The following is a 15,108-nucleotide window of genomic DNA, read 5'->3' as shown; positions in this document are numbered from 1 at the left end:
ATATCACCTAGATTGCCATATTTGTTGCCATATAATTGGGCATAGTAGTTTTTAATGATTGCCTTAATTTCCTTTTCATTAGAGGTGAGGTCTCCTTTTTCATCTTAGATACTGTCAATTGGTTTATTTCTTTCCTTTTTTTAATTAGACTGACTAGTACTTTATCTATTTTGTCTGTTTTTTAAAAGTACCAGCTTCTAGTCTTATTTATTAAATCAATAGTTCTTTGACTTTCAATTTTATTAATTTCTCCTTTGAGTTTTAGGATCTCTAATTTAGTCTTCATCTGAGGATTTTTAATTTGTTCACTTTCTAGTTTTTTAATTGGCATGCCCAATTCATTGACCTCTGCCCTTCTTAATTTGTTAATATATGAAATCAAGGATATACATTTCCCCCTGAGTATTGCTTTGACTGCATCCCATAGGTTTTGAAAGGATGTCTCATCATTGTCATTTTCTTCAATGAAGTTATTAATTGTTTTCTATGATTTGTTCTTTAACTAACTGGTTTTGGAGAATCATATTGTTTAATTTCCAATTAATTTTCGATTTACCTCTCCATGTTCCCTTACTAATTATTATTTTCATTGCATTGTGATCTGAGAAAGTTGCATTTATTATTTCTGCTCTTTTGCACTTGTTTGCAATGTTTTTATGCCCTAATACATGGTCAATTTTTGTGAATGTACCATGTGCTGCTGAAAAGAAGGTATATTCCTTTTTGTTCCTATTTATTTTTCTCCACGTCTACTAACTCTATTTTTTCTAAGATTTCATTCACTTCTCTTACCTCTTTCTTATTTATTTTTTGGTTTGATTTATCTAGTTCAGATAGAGGAAGGTTCACGTCTCCCACTAGTATAGTTTTTCTATCTATTTCGTCCTTGAGTTCCTCTAGTTTCTCCTTTAGAAATTTGGATGCTACACCATTTGGTGCATACATGTTGAGTACAGATATTTCCTCACTGTCTATACTGCCTTTTATCAGGATGTAATTACCTTCCCTATCTCTTTTAACTAGATTTATTTTTACTTTGGCTTTGTCTGATATCATGATTGCGACTCCTGCCTTCTTTTTGTCAGTTGATGCCCAATAGATTTGGCTCCACCCTTTTACTTTCACCCTATGTGTATCTACCTTTCTCATATGTGTTTCTTGTAGACAGCATATGGTAGGGTTTTGGCCTCTAATCCACTCTGCTATTTGCTTGCATTTTATGGGTGAGTTCATTCCATTCACATTTAGAGTTATTATTACTAGCTGTGTATGTCCCAGCATTTTGATTTCTGCTCCTTTTCCTGCCTTTTCTTCTTTTACTATTTCCTTCTACACCAATGTTTGATTTTGAACAGTCCCCCTTGTTCCCACCCTTATTTTACTTCCCTTTCTACCCCCTCCCTATTTCCCCCCCCTTATTTTCCCTGTAGTCTTTCTAAAGTTAGCCCCTCCCCCGCTCCCTCCCTGTCTTGTACTGCTTCCCTTCCCACCAGACCGTATGTTACCCTTCTACTCCCCTATAGGGTGCAAATCTATTCTCTGCCCCAATGGATTGGATTGTTTTTCCCTCTTTGAGTCACTTTCAAAGCACGTAAAAGATGAGTATTTCCTGTCTCCGACCTCTTTACCCTTCCAGTGTATTGATGTTCTCCCCTCTCCCACCATGAGCTTCTTTATGACATATAAATTTGCCCCCATTTGTTTCTTTTCCCATTTCTTTTAATATTAACCTATTTTAAGCTCTAGTTATATATATATATGCATACTCATGCGTATATATTTTTGCATGCATATATCTATATACCTATTTATGTCTTGTCCTTTCATCCTATACAGTTTGTTGCTATTCCCTCTAAGTATACTTCTTTTTGCTGCCCAGGTAATAAGAACAGTTTTTAAGAGTTATCAGTGACCTCTTTACTTATAGGGATACATATCATTTTAACTTATTGAGTCTCTTAAAATTTTTTTTCTTTTCCCCCCTCTTTTTTAATTACCTTTTGATGATTTTCTTGAGTTCTGTGCTTGGACATCAAAGTTTCTGTTCAAGTCTGGTCTTTTCTTTACAAATTCTTGAAATTCTTCTATTTTGTTGAATGACCATACTTTCCCCTGAAAGAATATAGTCAGTTTTTCTGGGTAGTTGATTCTTGGTTGTAGACCTAGTTCCCTTGCTTTCCGGAATATCGTATTCCATGCCTTTCTTTTTTTCAGTGTGGATACAGCCAGATCCTGAGTTATCCTCACTGTGGTTCCTTGGTATCTGAATGACTTCTTCTTGGCAGCTTGTAATATCTTTTCTTTGGTCTGATAGTTCTTGAATTTGGCTATAACATTCCTGGGTGTTGTCAGTTGAGGATTAAGTACAGGAGGTAATCTGTGGATTCTTTCAATCTCCACTTTTCCCTCTTGTTCAAGGATTTTGGGGCAGTTTTCTTTAATAATTTCCTGTAATATAATGTCCAGGCTTTTTCTTTTGTCATGGTCTTCTGGTAGGCCAATAATTCTTAAATTGTCTCTCCTTGAACAATTTTCTAAATCCTCTGTTTTGTGAATGAGATGCTTCATATTTTCCTCAAGTTTTTTATTCTTTTGGTTTTGTTTTATAGTGTTCTGCTGCCTTGTGACGTCATATGATTCTAGGTGTTGTATCCTGGTTCTTAAAGACTGGATTTCATCCTTAGTTTTTTGGTTGTCCTTTTCCTTTTGGTCAGATTTTCTTTGGAGATCATCTTTCATTTTATTCACCTCATCTTTCATCTGCTTTGCCTCATCTTTCATCTCCTCTGCCTCATTTTCCAGTTGGTTGATTTTGGCTTTCAAGACACTATTTTCTGTTTCCAGATGACTTATCTTAGTTTTTAAGTTCTTTTCCCAATTGCCTTCAGCCTCTCTTAATTGTGTTTTGAATTGCATTTTAAGTTCTTCCAAAGCCTGTATCCAATTTGCTGGGATTTCTGATTTTTCCTTTACTGGGTCCTCCTCCTCTGTTTCATTCCCTCTTTGCTCATTACCTGTGCAGAAGATGTCTATTATAATTTCTTTCTTCTTTTTCTGTTGTTTGCTCGAGTTTACCCCTTCTTTGCTCCCCGTATTTGGCTGTGATCTTGCTCCTCTCATTTTGTTTTGGTTTTGCGGCTGTCAGTCTCCCCTCTTGGAGCTTTGTCAGATCTCTTGGTACAGTCTCTAGGGGAGGAATGTTAGCTTCCCTGTCCTCTGGGGGCTTTTGATTGGATTGAGTTCAACTGGGTTGGGCTGTATGTGGTATGAAGCTCTGAGGCTCTGAAGACTCCTGGAAGGCTGGGCCACCCAGGTTCTCTAGAGTTCTATTGAGCTGCTTCTCTGCTGTCCGCAAGTGCCTTTGCCCACCTCCCTAAACTCTGAGGAGTTCTGATGGAATTATGTTCAACTGGATTGGTCTGGATGTGCCCCGAGGCAACGGTGAGACTGGAGCCTGATGGAGGGACCCAGCCACGTCCTGTCTCTCCCTGGCTTCCTCCCCACTAGTCCAAGCTAGATGCTCCAAGCCTGGCACTCTGCTGCTCACAAGGTAGACCCTCCAAACCAGCACCTTTGCCCGCTCAGAGGTTCCCACTGCTGCTGGGGGCTCAGCCCTCTGGATTGTGGGGGAGGGGTCCTGGGACCTTCACTCTGCCTTCCCCTTAGCCCTGAGTATTCTTGGATTCTGGCTTTTGGGGTGTGTACCTTTTAATTTGAGTCCAGAAGAGGGGTTCCCAGCTTTTGTCCTGTTGTTCAGCTTGAATTTTGGTGCCCTAAGAGCACTCAGTCTGTATCGGTAAGGAAGGGTCTTCCACGAGGTCTGAACTTTTGCTGCTTGCTAAGCCGCCATCTTGACTCCACCCCCATAAATTTTCTTTTTAAACAATTAATGGCATCATTTTTATAGTCTCAAGCTTTTGGAGCATGCAATGACATTATAGCAAATATATTTTAAACTTATATTACTGCTAAATCAAAAAAGTTAAAGAAAATCTTAATACTGGTGACATGTGCTTCAACTATAAAGAGGAGAGGAAAAAGTAAAAACTGAAATAGTATTTTGCACATGCAAGCAAAAACAACAATAAAATAGTTTTAAAATTAAAAAATATAGCTTATAATCATTGACACACTGTGTCAGCTAGGAAAATATACAAAGGGTTCTCACCAAAAATGAGATCCATTTCCTCTTCATACCTGGCCATGATCCACTGTGAATGCAAGCAAATGAATTACACAAGGTAACAGTTTTTCATAAAGAACAGTAGTACAACATGTAATGCAAATTCAAAAGGTATCAGAATCCCCAAAATTTTACCTCTTACTATGCATTTCTCTCAGTAAAAATCTTTTCCCCTAATTTAATTTCTTTTACATATCATACTTCCCATTTAAAAATTATTTTCCTTGATATTCTTGATCTTTTGTTCTTTCAGATGAATTTTATTAGAGTTTTTTCTAATTCCATAAATTTTTACATATCATCCTAAACAGCCTAATACCACATGCTCTGCCTATGTATATTTCTTCTATTTACTATGATAATGGAAATGATTTTTAAGTTACAGATATCATTTTTCCATATAGGAGTATAATCAATTTGACCTAATTGAAGCCCTTAATTTTTATTTCTCTTTCTTATTTCTTTTTTTATGGTTCTCATGATTTTTGCATTTAGACATCAAATTTTTTGTTTAATTCTGTTCCTTTCTTCAGGATCTTCTATTTTATGAAATGCCCATGCTTTCTCCTGAAATTATATGGTTATTTTTTATGGGTAGGTGATTCTTGGTTATAGATCCAGGCCCCTTGCCTTCTGGAAAATCATATTCCAAGCCTTGTGGTCCTTCAGTTTAGAGGTTGCCAGATCTTCTGTAATCCTCACTGGGGCTCCATGATATCTGAATTGTTTCTGTCTGACCTCTTACGATATTTTCTCCTTGACCTGGAAGCTCTTGAACTAGGCTATAACATTCCTGGGAGTTGTTATTTGGGGATTTAATGTAGGGGGTGATCTGTGGATTCTTTCAGTGTCTATTTTGTCTTATTGTTCAGAATATCAGGGTAGTTTTTTTTGGAAAATTTCTTGTAATATTATGTCTAGGATTTTTTTTTTTTGGTCATGACTTTCAGGAAGTCAAATAATTTTTAAATGATCTCTCCTGGATCTATTTTCCAGATCAGTTTTTTTTAGTGAAAAATTTAATGTTTTCTTTTATTTTTTTTTCATTCTTTTGATTTTGTTTTATTATTTTTTTGATGTCTTGTGAAATTGTTAGCTTCTACTTGCCCAGTTCTAGGCTTTCAAGACTGATTTAATCCATGATCTTTTGATTCTTCTTTTTGATGTGGTGTATTCTGGTTCTCATGACACCCTTTTGAGCCTTGGAGTTTTTCACCTATTCTTCTAGCAGGCCAATTCTGGTTTTTAATTTGCTTATTACTTCATTTGTTTTCTGTGTTTCTCTTTCCATTTGTCTAATTTTGCCTTTGAGGCTATTATCTTTTTGTATTGCTTTCATTTTTTCTTCTCATTTTTCTTCTATCTGTCTTCCCTGGTTCTTGAACTCTTTTTTGAGTTCCTCCACAGCTTGTGACCAGTGTCCATTTTTTTGGAGGGTTTTCATGTGCTTGTTTGTTTCTCATCCTCTCCTGTTGCTTCTGTTTTTCGCTCTTTTTCTCCATAGAAATTTTCCAGGAGAAAGAGGTTTTTTTTTGCTATCTTCTCCTTATTTTCCCACTAGAGGACTAGGAGTCCTGAACATTGCTAGTCATTTCTATTTTAGCTTCTGTCTCACAGGGCTTTGCCTTGGGGCTATCTTACCTTCTCTGTCAAAGGCTTGAGTGAGCCTGGTTATATAAAGCTCTGACCCTCACCTCCAGAGGCTGGTATTTCCAGGAGTAGATCTGCAGTGTTGGTTTGTGTGTGTGTGTGTGTGTAGCAGACCTCTGTGAAGTTCTGATATATGAATTATTCATGAGTCATTGAACTGGGGTGAGAAAAATGATTTTGGGGATTATAGGAAGGCCGGCCACCAGACAGATCAGACATGCAGACATCCTCTTGCTGAGCAGTGACAAAGTTTATTGGTTTGGAGTGCACAATTTATGGGATATATGACATAGGCTAAAGGATTAGGTAAGTCTTTTACAGGGACAATGGTTAGTAATAATTTACAAAATAGAAACTATGAATATAGATTGCCTCAATGGCTCTATGCAGTGTTTTCTATAGGAAAATAGATCACATGTTGGCATATCAATGTATGACCCAATACTCTATGTTCTTCTCACAGTATTCCTGTTTCATTAGTTTTCTTGGCAGGACATTTACTGTTTGGGGAAGGGGGAAAGTTTGCTTTTCTCATGCTGGGGAGCAAACTACGTGCTTTATGATTTCTGACTGATGACTCTGATTTCATTGGGGCCTACTCTCACTATTGGGGGCTATAGGCCTCTAGACCTCCAGGGTTAAGTTTGAGGTGTTTTTTCTTTTTCTTTTTTATGTGGAAATGACTTTATTTTTCTTTTTTTATGACCATTAAGTTATTATGGACAGTGTGAAACAACAGCCCTCAAACTCAATAAAATCCAAGTCTTCCCCCCAAAAAATTATTATTGATTTTAGCATTCTTTTCTTTTTAAATTTTGAGTTTCAAATTGTCACTGGTGTTTTTTCTTTAGTGTAGGCAGTCCCCTAAAATTCAGAGATTGTCCTGGTTCTGGCTCTGACTCTGGAGCAGAAGGTGTAGTTTGTCTCCATATAACATGGAAATCCCCTTTCGCTGCCTACCTTTCATGCTATGTCTAGTGGAAGAGCCCCTTTGCTCATCCTGTTTTGAATTCTGTCCTTTTGAGGTGCTTTGATATGATCAGTTTGAAGGGAAATTCAGAGCAGCTCCAACGTTTTCCTGATACTATGCCCCTTGACTCCTAGCTCTCTTATACTATACCATACTACCTTCCATTGTCTCTTCCTGATACATATATCCTGGTTGTGTGACCAAGGGCAAGTCACTTAATCATTTAGTGATCTAATCAAGGGTCCAAGATTTTAAGTAATAGTAAAAGTCCTGGCTTACATTGATAGAGGAAATTTCTTTACTGTGATATCCCTACATCAAGGCTATCACAGGTCCTTTGCCTAGTTTTGTAGACTTTTCACAATTACTATTCTTTCAAATGTTTCTCCTACTGTATATACTATCAAGTTCAGTCATTCTGGTGGGGTAGATTTCCTGATCTCTCTGTCTTTCTCTATATCTTTTTCTTTGTCAGTCAGTCTGCCTTTCTTTCTCTTGTATCATTTCATGGGTATAGGGAACTCTCAGGACCCAAATTCTTCTTCCAATGAAGATTGGTACTTTCTCTGTAACTTAGGGAATTAGAGAGTTAAGTTGTTTGCCCAAGGTCACATATACCTAGTATGTATGAGAGGTAGGTCTTCCTGACTCCAAAGCCAGATGTCTATTTGTCATATCAGTCTAGCTGTCTGTCTGTCTCCCTTATTTGTTGATATAAGGAAACATTCACTAGGTAGAGAAATGAGGCTGGTACATTTGGAAGTGAAGATGATATAAAAACCAAAGGTATCATGGAAAAAATAAAGCAAAATTTTCTTCACCTACAATCATCATCCAAGTATATCCATTTTCTGCTTCTTCATTATATTTCATTTCAACAATCACAAAGTTTTCCCTTAAAAATTGGCTTCTTGGACTTTCTTCAAGACTTCGCCTAATAGGAGATTTTATGAATAGCAAGAGTAGATTGCTTAGTTTTTCTGTATAGAAAACTCTTTCAGGAAATGAGATTGATTCTTCCCCTTACTCTCTCACATGCTGGTCAGCTGAGAGTCTTTGAATAGGTTCAGTTCATTTATAATAAACACTAAGAAGCTCAAGACAAAAGAACAAACAATCATATCTGCGTTGTAGGGAACCTACGATGGGCCTTATCTACCAGTGTTTCAAAGGCTATTATTGATGGCTTTTACTGCCACCCTCACCCCCTTATGAAATTGCTTCCCTGCTTTCAAAGGGATCATTGTTTTCCTTTTTTTGAAAGCTGCTCTCTTCCCCTTTTGCCTCAGAATTAGGAATCTGCATTATTGCTGCAATATTGCTGCAAACTCTAGCTGCCTGGATCAATATTTCTGTCTCTTTCATTTTGCTTAAATCCCTACAGTTACAGGCTGGCAGCATCCCACCAGCCGGGCTGTCACATGTTCTTCTGTTGCTAAGGGCAACTGAGCAGATGGCAGAAGCAGGTTATTGCACATCACATGGCAAATAGAGACCTATAACAAGTTAAAATGGCTTTTGAAAGATCAGGAGCAGATTGCCTCACAGTGTTATAGGTTTCTGGGTACCATGTGATCTCATGGCTCTCTGAGGACTCCTTCCAATCGAGTTAAAAAATAAAATCATTTCTTCATTACTTTAACATCATTATGGCATCCCATAACAGAGATGACAAGGTTTGCCTTTCCAAGTTAAAACAAAAAAAATTCAGTACCCAAGAATTCAAGCTGAAACAAATCTGTTTTTTTCTCAATTAATGAAGACTGGCTTGCTCTCTGGACAATCCTAAATCTATCTGATAATTGTGCCTCTGAGTCTTCAAGAAGATAAATAGTTTCATCTCCATGTTTTGGATGAATGACATTAGAAACAGAAATGATACATGACTCATGAACCAGTTCATGCAGAAAAAAGAAAAGAAGAAAAAAGCAGCAGCAACAGCTTAAAAGTATCGCCAGGATTCCACTGGACTGTGTTTCCCTTCATCTCTTCTTAGGATTATAGATTTAGAACTGGAAGGAACCTAGGAGATCATCTAATCCAACTCCATTTTTCAGATGCTGCTATGTGAGTAATCTTGGGGAAGTCACTCAGGGATATTGAGTGAATTGCCCAAGGCTACTCATGCAGGAAGCATCAAAGGCAGTATTTGAACTCAGGTCATATGTGTGAAATCAGCACGATTTCCAATGGTATTTTGCTTTGATTAAGTGTCATTTCCAGCTTCAGAAACCCACTAATCAAACAATAAACATTTATTAAGTACCTACTATGTGCCAGGCACTAAGTGCTAGGAATGAAAAAAGACGCAAAAAAAAAAATCTGTCCCCTCATGGAGCTTATAAACTACATAGCAATATGAAAAACAACATTTGGAACAATCTATAGTTAATGTGCAAAGAAATACATACAGAAAAAGAAATATATATGATAAGTAGGAAATAATTAACAAAGAGAAGGCACTAGTATTAAGAGGTTATGGAAAAGGCTTCCAATAAAAGATAGGATTTTAGTTGGATCTTAAAGGAAGTTAGGGAGGTCAATAGTCAGAGAGGAGAAGGGAGAACACTGCAGTCATGAAAGACAACCAAAAAGAATGCAATAAACTCCTCATTGTCTCTCTCTTCTACAATTGCCAAATTTCTAAATCACAATTTAATATCTAATACATCAAGCAACAAGCATTTATTAAGTATCTAGAATGTGTCAGGCACTATATCTAGTGCTCCTAGATAAAAATAGAAAAGCAATACAAATCTTGCTTTCAAGGAACTTACAATGATTATGTCACTACTCACTTAATAAACGTCAGTGGCTCCTTATTGCAAAGGCAATTTCCTAATCTTGAAATTCTTTAGTGTGCGTCTATAGTCTAACTTTCTAGGGTTCTGTATTCCAGACAGACTTGCTCTCTTGCTCCTACTTAAATTTGGTACTTGGTCTCCTATTTTTATGCCTTTGTAAAAGTTGTTCCCCAAGTATCTCCCGTCTCCATTTCTCTCTCTTGGAATCTTTAATTTCTTTTAAGCTTCAGCAGACCTGTCTTTTCTAATTCACTTAATTGTTAGTGCTATCTGTTCTCTTCTTAAATTACTCTATATCCTGTATCCCTATATAGCCATAACTGTGTGTATCTCTTTGCCCTCTCACAGTCCTCTCTATTCCCTATACTTGGTAGAATTTAAGATCTTTAAGGGGAAATACTACTTTTCATCTTTTTTTTTTTGTAACAGGGATTTCTTAATTATAGTAATATCCTTAATTAAATTGGACTTCATAATATTGGAGTAGGTGTACATCAACATAAAAACAATCCAAACTAATTCAACTGGATATTTCCAGACAAAAGATGCCTAATTTATCATCTCCTAATAGGAATCTTAGCATTAATGATTCAACAGATGAAGTTAACATTTAGTAAGTCTTTTTGATGTTTTAAGTCCCCGAAACAGAGACAAAAACATGAACATGAAGAAGCTTACATTCTATCTCTACACTGATACTTTGTATATTAGATTTCCTAATCCACATGGAAACAATATTAGGTGAACTTTTGTGAAGGCCAACTACATAAAATAAATTATAAAATTAAACAATTTCCAAAATATTTCAAGTAAATGTAATAAGATACACATATTTTTTTTTAGAAAGATACATACTTTTGCCTTATAGACTGGAAAAAAAAAAACCATTCAATTTGGCCCTTCTTAAGCTGGGATCCAAAGGAGTAGACATTTCTGAGGGTCTGTGAACTTTGATAGGAGAAGAAAACGACATCTTTATTTTCATTGTCTTTTGGTTTCCTTTGCTATCCTTTGTACTTTATTTTAGGCATTGAAAAACATGATTCTTAGGAGCGCTATAGCTTTTGTTAGACTGTTGGAGGAATTCATGACAGAGAAGATGTTTACAGCCCCTAAATTAACTGATAAATGCTCAGCTTTGCCCCTGATGATAAACCAGAGAAACTATATTATTTTAAAACCAAAAAGATACAGGATCACTAAAATAGTCTTAGGATAAAGTGTACTAATAAATGGTATTGACTTTCTGGAAGTTATTCTTCTTCAGTCATAATGCCATATATTTAGAGTTAGAAAAGAACCTAGATACTGTCTTATCCAATCCCTTCATTTTTCAGATATGGACACATGTAAGTGGCATAGTAAGGGTTTGAAACCAGTTCCTCCAATTCCAAATTTAGTGCGATTTCTATCTAGTAATAATAGTAATTAATAATTATAAAGTTCCTTTCTGGAAAGCAATTCACAACTACCCCAAAGGGCTTTAAAACTGTGCAGACTCTTTGATCCAGCCATACCATGTCTGGGTTTGGAAATATAAAAGGAGAAATATCTATTTGTACAAAAAGATTTATAACAACTTTGTGTGTGTGTGTGGGTGTGTGTGTGTGTGTGTGTGTGTGTGTGTGTGTGTGTGTGTGTGTGTGTGGTAGCAAAGAATTGAAAATTGAGGGAATGTCCATCAACTGGATAAAGGCTGAACAAATTGTGGTGTATGATTTTAATGGAATACTATTGTGCTATCAGAAATGATAAGTAGAATATTTTTAGAAAAAACCTGGGAAGATATACATGAACTAATGCAAAGTGAAGTGAGCAAAACCAGGAAAACATTATAAATAGTAACAGCAATATTGTATGATGAACAATTATGAATGACAGCTATTCTCAGCAATACAACTATCTAAGACAATATCAAAGGACTCCTGATGAAAAGTCATTTGCCTGCAGAGAGAGAACTTATGGATCCTGAATACAGATTCAAACATTCTATATTTCACGTTCTTTCTTCAAGTTTTTTTTTTTTTGTTGTTGTTGTTTGGGTTCTCTTCCACAAAATAAATAATATGGAAAAAAAGTTTTACATTATTGCATGTGTAAAATCTGTGTCAGATTGCTTATCATCTCAGGGGAGTAAGGAGGGAGGGAGGAAGGGAGGGTGAGAATTTGGATCTCAAAAAATTTTTAAACATGGCAAAAGTTGTTTTTACATGTAATTGGGAAAAATAAAACATTAAGAAATTGTATAACTCCTTAAAGTTTTCAAAACACTTTACAAATACTATCTCATTTGACATCAGCACCTCTTTGAGATTAGTATTATTGTTGTCCCTATTTTACAGATGAGGAAACTGGGGCTCAGAGAACTTAAGTGATTTGCCCAAGATCACATAAATAATTTTCAGAGGCCAAACTTGAGCTCTTTAGGCCACACAACTTAGCTGCCTCTTGTATATGCCCATGGCACTGAATTGAGAAGCATGAGTTATTGTTTTAGTTATCATTATTTTATTTTTAAACTCTTAACTTCTGTCTCAGAATCAATACTGAGTACTGGTTCCAAGCCAGAAGAGCAGCAAGAGTTAGGCAATGGGGTAAACCACCAGTCCAGGGTCACAAATCTAGGAAGTATCTGGGTACAGATTTGAACCTAGGATCTCACATTTCCCAACTCTCAATCCCCTGAGCCATCTAGCTGCCCTATTTTATATTGAAAAAGAGTATTTCTATTCATTTATATTCCTGTACAAATACTTTAATTTCCATCCCAATTACTTAAAATGACTAAGTTGGTTCAGAGAACTGTTCATCACAGGCTATGTAGATAAGTAAGCTAAATTATTCAGCCTCCATATCCTTCATATTTTTCAAAAGCAGTTTTATTATGACTGATTTATTCACATGATTATTCCATTCTCCACTTTCCTTTCTTCTAGAAAATAGCTTCAATGTCCTTCAAAGTGCATTTTGCAGCTGTATCTTTCCACTACTCCAGAACAATTGGTCTTACAGCAAAAACAAAAAAAGTTAATAGAAGAATATTGAATATAGAGTGAAATATGGACTTTTATCCAATATTTTATGATCTCATCTATTTGAGCATTCTCTCCAATGATGCAAATGACAGTTTCTTCATGTGAGAATAATATTCTGTTTTCTGCAATAAATTTGCCAAATGAGAGCAAATAAATCACTGCATGCTTTCTCCAGGATCTCTTCACATTTTGTGGGTACCAGCAGAGTGTAATGGTCATTCATGAGTTGTCCCTCACTCTTGTTATGTGATGGAGCACAACTCCAAAAAATTTATTTTTTATGAATTTGACCTTTTGTTTTCACTTCTCTCTGGCCAACAGTGTATAGTGCCTGCATATCAAAAATAAATAAATGGAAGACCAACTCCATTTTCAGTGTTTATATTTTCATTTTCTGATTCACTGAAGCCACTGTAGGTCCAATGTGATTTTTTAAGGCAATATTAACTGGTAGAGTACTAACTTATTTAAACTGACAGTGGGAAGTAGATCAAAGGCAGAGATGACTATTCTGAGTCTCTAATATTATTTAGGCATGAGATTATGTGAGGCCAAATTGGACAGGTTGTAGTGAGAATGGATGAGACAAAATTTGAGTGACATGTTTAGGATAGAATTGATGGGATTTTGTGCCTGGATAGAGGGAGTGAAGAAAAGTCAAAGAGGATATTGAGAGAGTTAGATTAGATGGATCCTGAGATCACTTCTAACTTTCTATTCATAATGGCAGACAATTGTTATTTATTAAACACCAATTATATGCTAGGCACTATGCTAAGGGCTGGGGATGCAAAGAAAGGCAAAAAAAAGAGTCTGCTGTAAAGGAGCTCACAATCTAATGGGGGAAACAACAAGAAAACAACTATGTACAAAAAAGGACAGATAGAGGATAAATGGGGCAACTAGATGTGGTGGATAGAACACTGGCACAGAATCAGGAAGATTCATCTTCATGAAGTCACATCTAGCCCCAGACATACCAGCTTGGTGACTTTGAGCTAGTAATATAACACTGTTTGCCTCAATTTCTCATCTATAAGTGAGCTGGAGAAGGAAGTGACAAACCACTCATATCTTCACTGAGAAAACACCAAATGGAGCCATGAAAAGTCAGACATGACTGAATAATGAGTGCAAAACAAAGAGAATAAATTGGGAGTAATCTCAGAGGAGAAAGACAAGAAGATTAAGGAGGATTGGGAAAGACTTCTTGGAGAAGATCATATTTTAGTATTTTGAAGGAAACCAGGGAAGTTAGGAGGCAAAGAGGACGAGAGAAAACCTTCTAAGCATAGGAGGAAAACAATGAAAACACAAAGAGATAAAAATCAGAGGGTTCCAGAGTACACTGAAGGGAATAAACTTGCAAAAAGACTAGAAAGATAGAGGAGGGGGCAAATTAGGAAGGGTTTTAAAAGCCAAACAGAGGATTTTATATCTGATATGGAGATAAGGATAACCACAAGAACTTGTTGAATTAGGGGTAATATCTGCATTTTAGGAAGACCAATTTAATAGGTGAGGAGAGGGAAGAGAGACTTGAGTCAGGGAGACCAATCAGGAAGCTATTACAATAATTCAGGCATGAGGTAATTATTATTATCTTTTAATCTTTAAAATGGTATTTAATTAATTAATTTAGAATATTTTTCCATGGTTACATGATTCATTTTCTTTCTCTCCCCTCCTACCACCCCCTCCTGTAGCTGACATGCAATTCCACTGGGTTTTACATGTGTCATTGATCCAGACCTATTTCCATATTATTAATATTTGCACTAGAGTGATCATTTAAAGTCAGCATCCCCAATTATATCCCCATTGAACCATGTGATCAAACAGTTGTTTTTCTTCTGTGTTTCCACTCCCAGAGTTTTTTTCCTGGATGTGAATAGCATTTTTTTTTCTCACAAGTCCCTCAGAATTGTCCTGGATCATTGTATTGTTGCTAGTAGAGAAGTCCATTACATTTGATTATGCCATGTGTTTCAGTCTCTGTGTACAATGTTCTCCTTGTTCTGCTCCTCTCGCTCTGCATCACTTCCTGGAGGTTGTTCCAGTCTCCATGGAATTCCTCCACTTTATTATTCCTTTTAACACAATAGTATTCCATCACCGACATATACCACAATTTGTTCAGCCATTCCCCAATTGAAGGGCATCCCCTCATTTTCCAATTTTTTGCCACCACAAAGAGCGCAGCTATGAATATTCTTGTACATGTCTTTTCCCTTATTATTATAACAGTGGTATGGCTGGATCAAAGGACAGGCACTCTTTTAAAGCCCTTTGGGCATAGTTCTGAATTCAGAGACATGAGATAATTAATAAAGGCCTATCCTATGGTAATTACAGTGTTAGAGGAGAGAAAGGAATCTATCTGAGAGATGTCATGAAGGTGGAAATGACAGGACTCTAATACTGATTAGATATGGAGTGGAAAGGGTAAGAGAGTGAGGAATTTGG

This window comes from Monodelphis domestica, chromosome 5, assembly GCF_027887165.1.
Source record: "Monodelphis domestica isolate mMonDom1 chromosome 5, mMonDom1.pri, whole genome shotgun sequence".
Lineage (NCBI taxonomy): Eukaryota > Metazoa > Chordata > Mammalia > Didelphimorphia > Didelphidae > Monodelphis > Monodelphis domestica.
Note: the sequence above shows the minus strand (reverse complement) of the source record.